The sequence below is a fragment of the Empidonax traillii genome, unplaced genomic scaffold (genome assembly GCF_003031625.1).
Source record: "Empidonax traillii isolate 1590-97213 ecotype Southwest subspecies unplaced genomic scaffold, ASM303162v1 scaffold169:size887049, whole genome shotgun sequence".
In the NCBI taxonomy this organism is placed as follows: Eukaryota; Metazoa; Chordata; class Aves; order Passeriformes; family Tyrannidae; genus Empidonax; species Empidonax traillii.
Window position 1 is genome coordinate 225060 of NW_020955362.1, and position 15634 is coordinate 240693.

General features: G+C 42.7%; 1 long non-coding RNA gene across 2 annotated transcripts; it reads left to right on the forward strand.

Annotated features, from left to right (window-relative positions):
- Positions 1-1494: 1494 nt before the first annotated feature.
- LOC114058368 lies at positions 1495-8122 on the forward strand. 2 transcript variants are annotated; one of them, XR_003571427.1, is made up of 4 exons: positions 1495-1597; positions 3935-4336; positions 5091-5266; positions 7685-8122. It is a non-coding gene; the product is annotated as an uncharacterized LOC114058368 (long non-coding RNA). The 2 variants fall into 2 exon arrangements; XR_003571429.1 differs by having other exon boundaries at positions 1555-1585.
- Positions 8123-15634: the final 7512 nt, after the last annotated feature.

The window sequence follows — 15634 nt, forward strand, 5'->3', positions numbered from 1 at the left end:
GTTCACTGCTAGGACCAAGGTCAAACACAAGCTCTTAGGCACATCCATAACTTGAACATGCCACGTATTATTTAATGGATAGAGCTACATGTGCCCGACTGTGTGCCACTGTGTGCCACATGTGTGCCACTGTGAACTTTGTTGAATTAGAATTTGGAGTGCTGGCTTACTGAAATAATTGAATTAGAAGGCCTATTTTGTACAACGAACTTTATTCTAACAGAACTGTGTTTCCATTCCAGCACAGACATGTCCCATGGCCCAGCAGGCTTTGAATCAGACATTACAGTGTGTCTACATTAAAGTCTGTAATTCAAAGGATTAATCTCTTCCCTATTATCCTTGCCTGTGTCTGAAGGAGGAGGTGAAATCTCTGTTAAGATGTGACATCTGCAACTGTATGGGATGAAAGGACACCTGGCTGAGGTAAGCTCACTATGATGAGTGCTTTATAGGCAAACAGACATAATCTCTGCTCATGAAAACTCAATGCTACTTGATTCAATAAGAAAAAGCCACTGACAGTAGAAAGGTGAACATGAATAATGCAATTACCTTGATGGAAATTCAGCAGGCTTGTAAGGGTCAGAGACCCTGGTCTGCTGAGGCCATGTTACATTGTAGATGCAGTAAGTAGCGCCCTTGGACACTTCTTAGGTTTGTTTAAATTACGTTTTGACAAGCTTTTGTTAGTGGATTTTCATCAAGAAACCACAGGTCTCTTTCCGTAGGGAATCAATAAACCTAGCAGGAATGCCTGTGTGATGGGGTGTGACTGGTCCAGTAGCCCAGCAGAAAAGGCAGCCTGAGTTATTCACTGTCCTCTTGAACTAGAAATGCTGTAATAGTCATGACAACTAACCATGTACCTGGTCAGAGGTCTAAATGCATGTCTCTAAAGCAGGGAGAGGATAAAATTAGAAAAGCTCCTGTTTCTGTGAAAGGAGTCTTTGTTCATGTAAAATTGTGCCAGTGGACTTTTCTAGCCAAGAAGTAATGAGAGTGACCTGGAAACACAACAGAGTAAGAGGGAGAATGGGTTAAAAAATGGGCAAAAAAAGGTGACTTCTCAACATCTCAATTGCTACCCATGTACAATGTCAATGTGCTGAATCTGGGTACTCCTGAATCCGGATGGCAAAGGGGCTGCAGCACTTCTGCATAGAAGAAACCCTCAAACCAGCTTCATTCCTGGTGTGTGAATGCCCTGTTGAATTCAAGTGAGTCAGCTGCAGGACTCTAGGCAGGGTGTGAACCTCCATGCCAGCACAGGACAGGGAATGGAAGTGAGAATGTGGCTCATCTTCCTTTTTTACTTCTGTTCCTCTTCCTAACACTTCCCACCACACAGTGCCACTGTTTCCTTGCCCTCACTTGGGTGCCAGTTGGTCACTGTGGCACACACAGACCTTCTCTAGGAGAAGGCCCCCTCCTCCTGTGGAGGGAGGGTTACCAAGCTCAGGGATGTCACAGAGAGCAAGTGCCAGGGCCACCTAAAGGCTGAGAGCCGGCTGAGGAGGAAGGCGCAGCAGTGGGAAACAAAACCTCCCGCTCGCAACGAGGGCCTCCACTTTTTGATATGGAGGTGTGTGAACAGGTGGGTGCTACTCTGCCAAGATCCCCAAGCTCTGGCTTGTTGGTGGCCCCTCTCCTGGAAAACCCCTTGACCTGGTGGGAACTGTCTCAGTTGCCCATGAAGTCTGTCCCCTACTGTCCCGTTGAGGGCTGAGTAGGTCATATCAAGTGATTGGAAATTTGATGCTTGGCTCAAGAGGGTCTCATGGTTCATTTGAAACTAAGCTAATTAGGCCCTGAAGACAGCAGTTTGCATTCCCCCACCATCTACTTGGTCTGTTCTATCTGCCTGATGGCAAGAGGGGCAGGGCTTCTCTAACTCTTGCTGAACTTCTTTTGGGGTTGAAAGGGTGCAACTCCACCAGCCTATTTCCCTCTCACTCACCCTAATATACTCCTTAGCCTGTCTGCTTCTTCCTTAGGCTCTTCCACTACACAGAGCAAATAATGCACCTGACCCCACTATAGGCAGGTGTCTTTCGCGCTGCCCTCTGGTGCTCTGACACTCCCTACAGCCAGTGACCTGAACAGCTGTGTCCTTCCTGGGGGGTTCTGTCTGGGTTAGAACACTCCTGCTGGCAGCAGCAGCAATGGCTTTAGAAACCATTGCTGGATCTAGTTGGGTTGGAGAGAAAAAAAAAAAACCAAAACCCCAAACAACCACCAAACAAAAGCACTCACACCTACCACACAAACCACCAACATGAGCCGGCAGAGTGGCTGTGCCCTTCCTGCTCGCCCTGCCTGTAAGAACTGCCGTGCAAACTGATGTGCTACGCCCCTGCTTGCTCTCTCTGGGTCGCCCCGCTCCTTACAGATTCTTTAAATCACCTACAAATGGCCCTGACAATGCCCCTTGCTCGCCGGGTTGGCTCCCAGGAGTAGCCAAGCCCGGGCTACCGTCATTTGTTCCTCTGGGTTAATACCTGAAGCAGGTGCACCCTGCGCATCCTGGGCACTGTTTGGGTTGAGCCCAGGTGCTCAGCCAAGCCAGTTCTGGCAGCAAGGGCAGGGTCTGCAGGGACCCTATCACTAGCAGGACACAAAGTGAGACAGGCCCTGGTCTTTGCTTCAATTCTGCCTTTTCAGGCAGTGCTTTAAAGCCCAAAGTGCATGAAAGGGACCTTTCCAGAGACAGGGCACACCAAGCATTTCAGTGTTTCTGATAAACTGGTACTCACAGTGGAAAAAATGAATACCACATTTGTATCCAGAGATCAAAGCAATGGAACCAGCACAGTAGTCTCTTATTACACAGTCATCAGTCCAATGCTATAATTGGTATTATATATATTATATAAACCATTATACATATAATATATATAATTATTTTCCTCTTATACTTAACAGTAGTTTCTGATTTTTCCTTCTCTGGATGAGGCAGGCTGTTGCTCTTGCTATCTTTATGATTTCTAACTTGGCTCCTGCAATGAAATAAAAACCCAGTCCTCACTTTACAAACATGTGGTCATGTTTCTTAAATGAAACAGTGTGATGCTCAGAGTACCAAGGCTGTAATTCAAGTTGCTCATCACAAACTGCCAAAGTCATTTTTCTTTCAGGATATTGCCTTTCACTGAACCTGAAGATTGACTTACAGTTTGTTGGACCATGCAGGATATCTGTTACTTTTAGGAAGAGTGATTAGCAAACTCTGGCAAGGCATTCCCCTAAATAATATGACACTATTACTCACTGCTGAATTTAAATGAAAAGATAAATATTACACACAACAAGCTTAGCTGTACATGGCTTTTGCCTCTGTTGTTTATTACATATTTCTAAAGCAACAGATAATGATTTTGTTTTTTTTCTGAGCTATAATTTAAAACCAACAAATCAAAGATCTTTTAAAAAAGATCTTCTTATCCTATTAAGAACAGCATAACCAGATGTTAAATTAGAAGTGGAGAAGAAAACTTTTAAAACTGTTATGTTTTAAAGGTGAGTTAAGTAGCATGTTTGCAGAAATTGTTGCCTTCAACTGAGGCTATACTTGCTTTGTCATTTAAAAAAAATAATTTAAAAAAATCAACAGTGCTATACTTTTAAAGGGGTTTTATACTGTCTTGGCTACTTCCAGTTGACCCTTTGGCTATTGCTGTCCCAGTCCTAGGCAGCAGCTGACTGGAAAGACCTGTGCTACAATGCTCAAAATAGTCATGCCTGCGGCAGTGCTACGTGTTTTGTTGCCAAGAACTAAGACAATGAGTAACAAGTCTGAATTTTCCCATCAGTTGAGCAGCAGATAAATGTTCTTCTAGTCAGACAACACACAAACTGGTGACATGGCTTTCTACAGAAGAAGAGTGGCATGTGCCGTGGAGAATGCTCTTAGACAAGTGTTTTGCTTGTACAGGTGCACTACAACACATGAGACCTGTTCGATGAGAGCCCTTAGAAGAGAGCCCTTAGCAAGATGGTGTTCAAGAGGAGGGCTTGAAATGATGGAATAACTTGAATCTGCATGGGAAAGCTGACAAGAGTTGGTGGAGGCGACCTTATCCTCATTAGCAACATCTTAAATCACTGAGTGAATGTCCTTTCTCATGTTTCTTGCAGATGCTGGAGATAATTCTGAGTCTATAAAACTTTGCTGGATATAGCTCTGTTTGCAGGCTCTCATTCCAGTTTTGAGGAGTAAGGACATTCTTGTCCGGTCTTCAGAGTGATGCAGTTTGGAAAAAACAACATACCAAAGCAGTTTTCTTCCACGTGGTCCTCCATCAGCATAGATGTCTGCACTATCTGTGCCCACCAAGTGAGTGACACACACACATCTTTCAGTTTAGAAATATTTAGAAATGTTGTGGGGATGGGAGTAGAGTATCCATCTACCATCTATTTATTCTCTTTAAATGAGCATTTGCCCTTTAATCTTCCTAAGAAGCACAGTTTAATTCAGAGGACACTGTGAAACTTTTTGGCTCATAAGGGGCTGTAGCAACTTCTTGCCACGTAAGTTTCAGTCTAGCAAGGCACCATGGGATACAGAAAGGTGTCAAGTAATCCTACCTCATGCTCAAACACATTTGCAGTTGTCATTCAAAGATGCATTTGCATATATTTTTCAGTTTAATCTGATTGGATTTAATGGGATTTGGAGTGTCCCTAGTGACTGTGCTACACCTGTGTTATCACCTGACCTGGTGCTTCAGCCAGAGGCTGCACAAAACCAAACTGTGCAAACCTGCTTTCACCCTTGCACCCACCACCTGCAATCCTCTGCTCATCACATATCTCAGTAAAATGAAGACTGAAACTCTTTGCTGGTCTTGAAAAGCAGGTTGGACGAACATCTGCCAGGAATGGTTCAGGTATAGTTGCTCCTACCTTGGGCTGGAAGAATGACTTTCTACAAGCAATTGCAACCCAATTTTCTGAGACCTCTAGGAAATTAACATGATGGTTAGACTACAAAAGGGATGACAAATACAACTACTAGCTAGTAGCAAAAATTAAAACAAATCATATTAATTATTCAGATTTTTTTGTAGCTGTTAAACTTTTCTAAGTTTACCTAGGTATCACATTCAGGAAGAGAAGACTGAAAAGAGAAAGTTTTCCTCTTGGGAAAGAGAATCTTTTTCAACTTACTGATTGAGAGGACATTCTTTCCATTCTATTTTACTTGTTATTTCTCCCAAGGCTCGACACAAGCAGAAGAAATTCTAGATCACAAATGCCAATCGTAAGCCCCTGGGCAGCAAAGTCCAAAATGTTTATGCTGTGAACTCCCACCCTAAGCTGCTGCTTGTCTCTGGCTAAATCTCCCCTTAACTCCATTTCCATGGTAAAATCTCCACCTCATCAGCTGCTGGCCATAGTTACAATTACTCATATCCAAATGCTTTTGTCTGAGCACAAGGCCTGCTGGATTTTCCAAAGAAACACATTCCCATCTATTTCACTTTGCAAGGCGAAGACCTAATTTTAAACCTAGACCTTGCCTCATGTCATACTTTGTTTCTGAATGCCTAGTCGAACACATCTGTGACACCCTTCTCTGGGTAATGGGATGCTCAAGCCTCTTTCACACCAAGGGTGCAGTTACAACAAGAGGGACTGTGAAAAACTGACTTAAAAATAACCATCAGCCTGTAAGCTGTTTTGGAAAGTCAGAAAAGGGTGCAATAGAGACAGTTGCACCTATAAATCATCTAGCTGTGGATAAAAAGGGGCTTTCAGTGTCCTAAATCCTGTTATTTTTTCCAGAGAAATGGGGTGTTTTTTTTGAGAGTCAGGCTTATATGTTATCTTAAAGCTTAGTATCTTGGCTCCTTCTTTAATCACAGAGATCTGACTGATACAGTCAAGGAAGCCTGAGGGATGATTCATATGCCCTACCAGCACAGATGGGCTTCCTTTAATGTTGGCTTTTCCTGCCATTTGATACTCCAGGATAGATGAGACATTTGCACAGGGCTGGCAGATATGATGCAAGGCAGAGGAAGTCCACGCTCTTTTTGGTGAAGCAACGGGATGCCAACCAGGATATTCCACAACACCTGAAATAGCATTAAACACTTGCTTTAAGGCAACTGAATCCTGGTTTTATAAAGATTAATTATTTCTAGGTTCATCGATTATACAGGATATATCTCCTTGGACTTGAGTGAACTGAACTCCCACATTCATGCCTGAATTTAGATGTTCTCACCTGGTACCGAATGTCCTCTCTCAGCAGGATTAAGTGGCCTCAATATGGCTGTCTAGTACAATCTCAGGTACCCCACCTGGACTCCAGCTGCTGCTGCAGGAGGCTGAGGGTCCTCCAGCAGTGCCATGTCTTCTCTGTCAGCCCCAAGCAATTATTTCAGACATGCTGAGGTGTCTCAGAGGGCTTTAGGCGTCTGTACTCAAGCCATCTGTATCGTGAAGAGGGCTGGGAGTATGCTGTCGGTATGGTCAGTGCCAGGAGCACTCTGATGCCTCTGGAAGGGGAGAGCCAAAGTCTGCACTGGTATTATTCACAAGACTTTTGTCATGCATGCTGGCTGCAGTGGGTTCACCACTGGCTCACGCGGGCAGCACTTATTCACTCCATGCTTACTTTGCACTCCATAGTGTTTTCCAGCTCAAAAAGCATATTGGAGACTGAGGCTGAGATTTCCATTTTTTGTCTGATCTGGTGCTCCTGTCAAAGTGATATGAGCTGTGCCCTTTGACACTAACAGCACTTTCAGAGATCCCCAGCACTTTCTTATTAGTAGAGCTATGCTGCTAGGTCTTCGTATTTATTTCTACCAACCCAGTCCTCAAGAGAGATTTATCAATTTTATTTCAATATTCAGTGGTTTGAAATTCTATTTTTTTGGCATCAGCATAGACTTTGCAGAGCAGCACAATGTGCACTGAAAGTTGGAGTAATTCAGATAAAATTCATTCTTGGAGTACACAGGCTTTGCCTGACAGTCTGGGTTTTTTTGGGTGAGAACGAACTTTAGCCTTTGTGCACAGTAGTAAATGGGTAGGGATAACACACAGCAAGAGAAATCTTGACCTGTAGTGGAGCTGTGAAAGGAGGGATTAAACTAAAGAAATTAATGGGGATACACTCCAGGTTAAAGAGGAGAGAGTGAAGGTCTTGACAAATTTAATTCTTTACGGTACCTTCTCTGACTTTGCAAAGAGATCCACTGGATGAATGTACAGAATTGTCTCTGTATGCTCCTGCTGGTGAGCACGTCTTTCCATTGTGAGACAGCAATTCACGTAGTTCTGATCTCTTGTTTTACCTCCGTGAGAGGGTTTAAGGATAATAAACTCCCTTCCAATAAACTGGTAATGCCACTTTGCTGTTTCATGCCAGGTGAGGAGCAGCAGGGATAAATAAAACCTCGGTGCCAAGGTGATGAAATGTTTCCATTGTCAGTTTGACACAAGCACATGAGCAGTCAGAGCACGGTGCTAATAACATAACACCAAGGTCGCACGTTCAATCCCCACATGGGCCATTCACCGAGGAGCTGGACTCGATGAGCATCGTGGGTTCTTTCCAACTCAGAATATTCTGTGTTTCTGTGAACAAGAGAAACTGAAAAGGGTTTGGGTAAACTTCTTACTTGAGAGTACATCGCTGTACTCTCACACCTGTGTGACATTACAGGATCTGCTCAGCAAGGACTGAAAAAAAAGTCACAAGTGCCTTTGCAATAGATACCTCTGCAAGCACACAGCAGGAGGACCAACAGCTGGGAGAGAAGTACATCCATCAGCAATGGGCAGGCACTCCACGTTGCTCACTGCCTCCCAAAACCTGCAATGCAGCAGGGAGCTGTGGCTTCCATCAGCAGAGGAGCTTTACGTGTGGGGACATGCAGGGCCCAGCAGTGATCATGTTCAAATCCAGGTGATAAGTCAGCGATGCTCCAAGCACCCACCTACAAACACTGCACTCAGCATGGGAACAACAGGAGGCCGTGGTCAGAGGGAACAGCTGCCTCAGCTCACACAGATGCTGGATATACACACAGCAATTAATACAGAAATAAGGTATTTAAAAGCCAGTGTGACACAGTTATGCAAGTTACAATGATACATTTTGAAAAAGATGTTAATTATAACACCAAATCTTGTTCATAGTAAACAATGTCTCTTGTCTCTGCTCCTGTTTTTTCCTTTTGCCTACAGCAAAGACAGACCTTGCTGAAGGCTGGGCCACCCAACCAAGATGACTGTCTGAAGTCTCTGAAACATTAGAACAAGAGTGTAGGCTAAAGAAGATATTATTATAAACAAGTCTAATACTGCAAAACTCAGTTCTTGGAGGTTTGGAACACCAAGTGTAATTGTCCAGGGTTGCTGCTGTTGTAGCCTGTGCTCTATGGCACGATATTGTTGCTCATGGCATACCTTTCACTTGAAGATAATTTCCTACACAGGACAGCTACCCCTTCTCTGAGCTTCTGTCTGTGCTGTAATGCTGCAACTCTAGCCCTTAAAGAGCTTTAAAAACAATTTTCTTTTTGACCAATTGGCTTGACTATGGAGGCTTGACTATGGTAGACTACCAATTGCTAGACCACGGCCAGCAAAATGTTTGTGGGGCCCATCACTGGCTTAAGAGGCTTGAAGTAACCCCTCATCTTTTTGGTGGTGCTGGCAGGGAATAGTTTTAACCTTGATGTAATAGCCATCCCAAAATATCTCTTCTAAACAGTCTTACAAAATCTGCCAGGCAAATCTTTCATAGCTTTAAGTATTACTGGTACTTTCCAGATAACGTAATTCTGCTTTTTCTGGGCTATTCCTGAAATATTACAGACATTTAATCTGCTGCTACATGACTGCAGAGGCAGCAGCACAACAAAACATTTACCAACCCTGACTTCCTCCCTGCCACTGAGTTCCTGGGCCTTCTTGCCTCTCACCTCCACAAAACATACTGATACAGTAGCTGGGGCTAATGGAAATGAGCTAAGACTCAGCTGTCCCTCTGATAGAGTAAAAAAGCCAAATCTCTCCCTTCTGACATTCAAACTTTGATTTATGTCTCCAAAAGGCAGCAAAGCCCAATTAGTGCTTCTGCAGACCACGACCAGGAACCAATCTTGATGTCCTAAAGAAATCGTGATGGGTACATTGCCAGCAGATCCCTTTTTAGTGAGCTAAGAAGGGCTTAATGACAACTTCTGACTGAAGCTGTTTGTTAAATGTCCAGAGTGCAATCCTTTTAAACTTCTATAGAGCCAAATCAGCACCCTATTCCTACTTAAGAGATGGACAGAACAGGTTTGCCTGCGAAGCAGGTGCACAGCAAGATGTGGACAGCAGTTAAAAAGATGTGATGATAGATGTTGGAGCTTAATAGATTCTTTAAAAATAAATATTACTAGTGACTCAGGATTAAATTCCACAGTTCTCGCTTACACAAAGCTGCTGAGCTTTCAGACTTATTTGCACACTGCAGCACACAGATGTTGATTAAATCTGAGTGAATCTGGAGACTTCAAAACTATCCCTTGTACACCCAAACTCACTCTATAAATGGAAAAAAGGGGAGAAGAGAGAAAATAAATCAGAAAAATAAAAACTCCCACAATGCTAAATATTTAAGAGCCCAGCTACAGATAAACTTGAAAAAAATAGGAAGTATGTATTTTTTTGCAGTCCAAGGCAAAAAATCCCCACTGACTCCAATGACATAGAAATCTACCTTATAGTCCCCATCTGACATTTCAGCGGTGATTTCAATAATGTCAGCAGGAGTCTGTGCACTAATTCAGGCACAGAGCTGCTTTGATTTGCATTAGATTCTTTGATTTGCACACACAATAGTTAAGGAAACAGACTTTGTATTACCCTTTGTATCTGTACAGTTAGGTTCATACAAGCCCAGGTTTGTTAAAAACCATGTGGTTTAGTGGTGGACTTGGCAGTGCTGAGTTAACAGCTGGACTTGATCTTGGAGGTCTTTTCCAACCTTAATGATTCTAGAATTCTAAGTCAATAGAAACTCTTCCATCTAATTTTTGTTTTAGTAAGGTCAAGTTACTTCTAATATTAGTCTGCAGAAACTGATCTCTGAATACTTAATTCCTCTTGCAAAAGAAATTGATTCAGTGTAATAGTGCTTGAGCTACTCATTAGTCATTAATTTGAAATGTCTTTAAATACATTTTTGTTGTCCTTCTAGAGAAACATCACATTTTTCACATCAGGAAGAGAAGCAAGGAGACTATTCAGTGGGATACCATTAATCAGAACATGACAAAACTGCTTGGTTTCAGCAGCTTTACCTGATTAGGAAGTTGAAGAATTTATTGCTTGGCAAAACCTATTAAAATACGGGATAACTAAACGTCCCCCTCAAAAAAAACCCAACCCAAACCCAATCCAAACAGTTCAACAAAAACAGAAAGGCAAGCTGTTAAAAAAGCCCTGTCATTATTAATGGTAGTAACTGCAGCCAAGCAAAGGTTGTAGCCACGAGAGTGGTGTGGTCATTCTTGACACAGCCAGCTTAAGCTGGTCCCTCATTTGTGTATATAGTAACCAGCCCCAAACAGACCGAGTAAAGGGAGCCCCAGCTGTAAAACTTCCAGTTCAGTATATTAAGGCCATCACACTCTTTGCTCTATAAAAAGCCACATGGAATTAGCTCAAGATCTCCTTCCCTGCCACAAAGAAAAAATAGCAGATGGCATTGAGTCCTTTTCCAAACAACCAGCAGAGAAATGGCAAGGGGACCACAGGAGGTAAGACAACACCCCATGGCAGGGCAGAGGGATCCTCAGCGAAGAGCTAAAATTCTTCCCAAGCTTTGAGAGAGTTCAGATGAAAGTTCAGCTTTAGTGACTTCTCAGGGAGTAGCAGCTCTCGAAACAGGAGGGATGAATAAGCAGATGAGAAAGAAGTAGCACCAAGGGAAAAACTTGTCCCTATTTAAAACAGAGGAGAACTAGGATTAATGAGGAAACTCAAACTAAAACAATCTCTTGGAGGCAAACAGCTTCAGATTTTGAAAAACTAACTACAGAAGGCTTGAATACACCCCTAAAACTCATTGCTGAGGGAAGCAGAAATGTGTGACTTTATAATAAGGCAGGAGTTAAGCAGTTGCAAAGAAAAAAAAAAAAATCCATGGACTATTATATTGTTGCTGCTGTCAATGTGTGAAAATGAGGGCAAAGGATTTAATTTGCTTATGGCTTCATGCAGTTAAATGCACTTTTGACATGCAGCAGTACCAGATGTTGTGCCTCTGTTTTCCTCTTCTGACTTCCCTTTGCAGTTGTACCTCTCTAGCCAATCTCCTCATGCAAGTGCATGGCATCTAAATTAGCTGTTTTCATTTATCTAACAGGTCTTTGCCATGATAAGAGACACATACAGAAGCTGGACAAAAACCTCGACAAGGAAATTAGTAATTAAAAAAACCCCAACTAGTTAACTCTGGTATTAGAGTTTGCGCTTAAATAACATTCCAGGGCTCTTCACTTAAAGACAAGTGAAGGAAGGTTGTGCTCAGACCACCCAAAGCCAAGTTTTGACTCACCTGTCCCTTTGCTTTTTTTTGCAAGATAGGAAGAGCTCTTGTTCAACAGATCATGTAGATAGACACAGGAAGTACAGAACACATCTATTCTTACAGGAATCAGGCTCTTTAGCCTAATCCAGAACAGCTTAAATCCCAGAGGATGCTTAGATGACTCAGTTTAGAGTCCCATTCCTCACCATCTTGGCCCTTGTGACGAGCCCGGGTGGTGCAGCACTGGTTTCCCCAACAGCTTTGCTACTGAGCTGCAGCACCTGCACTGCCAGGGAAGGAGAGAGCAGGCATTAAATGCACAATACACAGCTTAACAGCAGTCAGGAAGGAGCCACTGACAAGGTGGGCACAGCCTGGTGTCACTCTTCTTAGCATAAAGTCTTGGAGCATTTCTTCATTCTTCCGTGCTCCTGAACATGAAGATCTCTTATATAGCACCACAATTTCAAATAAATACGTAGAATCACAGAATGGCTTGGGTTCAAATGGACCCAAAGATCATCTAGTTACAAACCCTCTGCCCTGGGCAGGGATACCTTCCACTAGACCAGGTTGCTTAGGGCCCCATCCAGCCTGGCCTTGAACACTTTCAGGGATGAGATCTGGACAACTTGTTCCAAGTTACTTACCTGCTTTGTTGTCTTCTTTGAGATGTGTGTCATCTGGTTGTATGTGAAAATAAGGTTAGACTTGATTAACTTAACATGAAACATTAAATCAATTAAAGAAAAAAAAAAAATGTTTCTGTAAAGCACAGGCACAGACTGCCCAGGGAAGTGGTTGAGTTACCTCAGCTAGGCAAGCAAAAGGAGGTCTCTACCAAGAAGAAAGGATTTCTTATTTTAAAAATAATGAAAACAGTGTGTTTGGTTTGAGGATCACATTCGGTGTTCAGTGTTATCCTTCGCCTTTGGCTGCCCTTGTTTAGGAGGGCCACCAGAATTAACTTTGGGTATTAGTGGCTTCAAGCTAAGGAGTCATTCCAGAGCCATAAGGAATAGGATAAGAAAATGCCAAACACCAAAGATCATAGAGTGGTTTGGGTTGGAAGTGACCTTTAAAGGTCATCTAGTGCAATCCCCCCTGCAGTGAGCAGGGACATCTTTTACTGTGTCAGGTGGATCAGGGGCCTGTCCAACCTGACCTTGAATGTTTCCGGGCATGGGCATCTGTTCATCCCCAGCCTATATTGGCACTGGGAGTTGCCCCAACCCAGGAGCAGCACCTTGCACTTGGTCTTGTTAGACCTCATGAGATTCCCACAGGCCCACTTCTTGGGCTTGTCCAAGTCCCTCAGGATGGCATCCCATGCTTCAGGTGTGTCAACCGCACCACTCAGCTTGGTCATCTGCATATTTGCTGAGGGTTCACTTGATCCCTTTATCTATGTCACTGATGAAGATATTAACTAATACTGATCTCATTTTGGACCCCTGAGGGACACCGCTTATCACCAGTGTCCCTCTGGACACTGAGCCATTTACCACTGCCCTCTGGATGTGACCATCCAACCAATTCCTATTTCACCAAATAGTCCACTCATCAAATCCATCTCTCTCCAGTTCAGAGAAAAGGATGTTATGGGGGACCATGTCAAATGTTTTATGGAAATCCAGATTAACGACATCCGTAGCCCTTCCCTTGTCCACTGACAGAAGACCACTAGGTTGGTCAGGCAGTACTTGCCCTTGGAGAAGCCATGCTGGCTATCCCGAATCAGCTCCCTGTTCTCCACAGGCCTTATCATACCTTCTAGAGGTATCTGCTCCATGATCTTCTCAGGCAGAGAGATGAGGCTTACAGGCTAGTAGCTCCCAGGGTCCTCTTTCCTACCTTTTTTAAAGGTGTATTCAATGTTTCACATCTTCTAGTCACCTGGGACTTCACCTCATTTTTCAAATGTCATGGAGAGAGGCTTGGCAACTATATCAGCCAATTCCCTCATGACTCTGGGATGCATCTCCTGGGGTCCCATAGACTTAGGCACAATCAGGTTCCTCAGGTGGTCATGAACCTGATCTTTGCTAACAGTGGGAAGCACTTTGCTGCTGGTGAGCTCAATGCCTCCTGCAGCTGGAGCAAAAGGGCTTCATCAGTAGGGTCCCCTTGATCAGGGGCCTTTTGTAGACACTGACCAGAAGGTTTCCCTTAGTTGTTTGTACAAACAGCACAGGTCCTGTCAAGACGATGCTGTAGACATTTAGCTGACTGCCAACAGCACTAATGAAGTCCCTGTGAGTTGGAGAATGCAAACCTGCTTTCCACATCCAGAAAAGTCCAGCAGATGCCTCCAGCAATAAGGATGAGGAGAATATACTCCAGATTTGTGAGTCTGTCATTCTTCATCAGTCTTTTGCTAGATCACCCAGGACCTCCAGCAAATCCTGTAGGATTCAGGACCCTGAATGTTTTAACCAAGGACTTGAGGCACACACTGAGTACGAGACAATATCTGAATTCCTAGGGTAGAAAAAAATCAATGTTCCTTTTTCATTGTTTTTCAGTTCTTGGTTTGTTTGCTTTTTTCCTTATAAATGCAATAAATTCTTTATGTTTTTGATTCCTATGTGGTTTTGCAGAGGTTTTTTTATATAGCTGCCTCTGGGGCCATTAAAATCTCTCTCCTAGGTGGCTAGAGACTATCCCTGTGTATTATGTTATACTTGTCAACACTGAATTTCATTTATCATATTATCACCTCTCATAACACGTCGAGAGATCCTTTTGGAACTCTGCAGCTTATTTTTGTTTTCACTGTCTTGAATAATTCTACATTATTGTCACCATATTATTTTCTACATTTTCCATTACCTTTTAGGAATACACTCAGCAGCACAGCTCCTCCTGGGTCATTGTAAACCTGACCGTTTATTGCCTTCTATTGAAACAAAACATAATGCCTTATCCCAGCAAAGCTCAGTTCCTGTAAAGATCTTAAGTTAGTGGCCTATGAAAAGCTTGTGGAAATCCACATATGCTGTAAACTGGAGGACTGTGAACTACATGTTTGTAGACATCATCAAAGAACATATAAAACCTTCTTCCTTTCCCCATCGTATGCCTATTACTTATCAGCTTTAACAGCAGAGAAACTTTTAAATTTGTTTTAAATTTAAATCACTGTAATATAATCCAATAATATGAGTATAGTTTTACTCTGCCTGTACACTACCCATGCTACCAATTAAGTTTCATATAACCGGGCTTAAACCCCCACAGACGTACCCAAGCTACACAATTCACACTAAAAATAAATACATTCAAAAATGTTTGAGGTTTGCTTTACTTCATTGCATTTTGCAGCCTGTTGTGCTGTATCTTCCACCAGTGGTCTCATTTTGTCTTCCACCAATGGCAAAATTCCCATGAGTGTTTTGAGAAGCAGAAAAGCCAACTGAGTAATCCAGAGCTTTGTGGAATTTAATGTTAATAATTGAAAGTCACTCTTTTACGCATAGAACTGAGGTGTTGTGCTCTCCTCAGCCTTACTATTCATGGAAGTCTGAAGAAATTTTAATTCCGTGGGGCTAGCCCTCCAGACAACACACATTTTCAGTGTTAAAGAAGTGCCTGGAGATAGAGTGTAGAACAAGAAGTATTTATAGAAATTACATAGTAAATCTTTGTCAACCAACACTACATTTCAGAGCATTAGTGTCGATTCCTCTATCAGTTATAAACAAGAAATTAAGCCATGTCTGCGTCACTCATAAATAAGCTGTAACACTGTTCATATAGTTGGCATCCTCTTTAAAAGAAATATAACACAGAGTAAGCCAGTTCCTCTGATTTAATTTAAAAAATAAAAAGTTTATGTCCAGTATCAATCCCATTGCCAAAGCTTAGGATAGAACTTTGACAGCAGCACCAGTCTGAGTTACATTCACTCCTGGTGACAATTACAATAAATATGACAGTGGGAACATGCCTGTTAAAAAGAACCACATATTAACAAAAGCTATGGCAGTCATTCCAACAGCAGTATATCTGCTCCTTTATTTCCAATAACAGGATGTTGCACTACTTGTAAAGTCAGGCGGGTCTGTGAAATGCAATGTTTATATC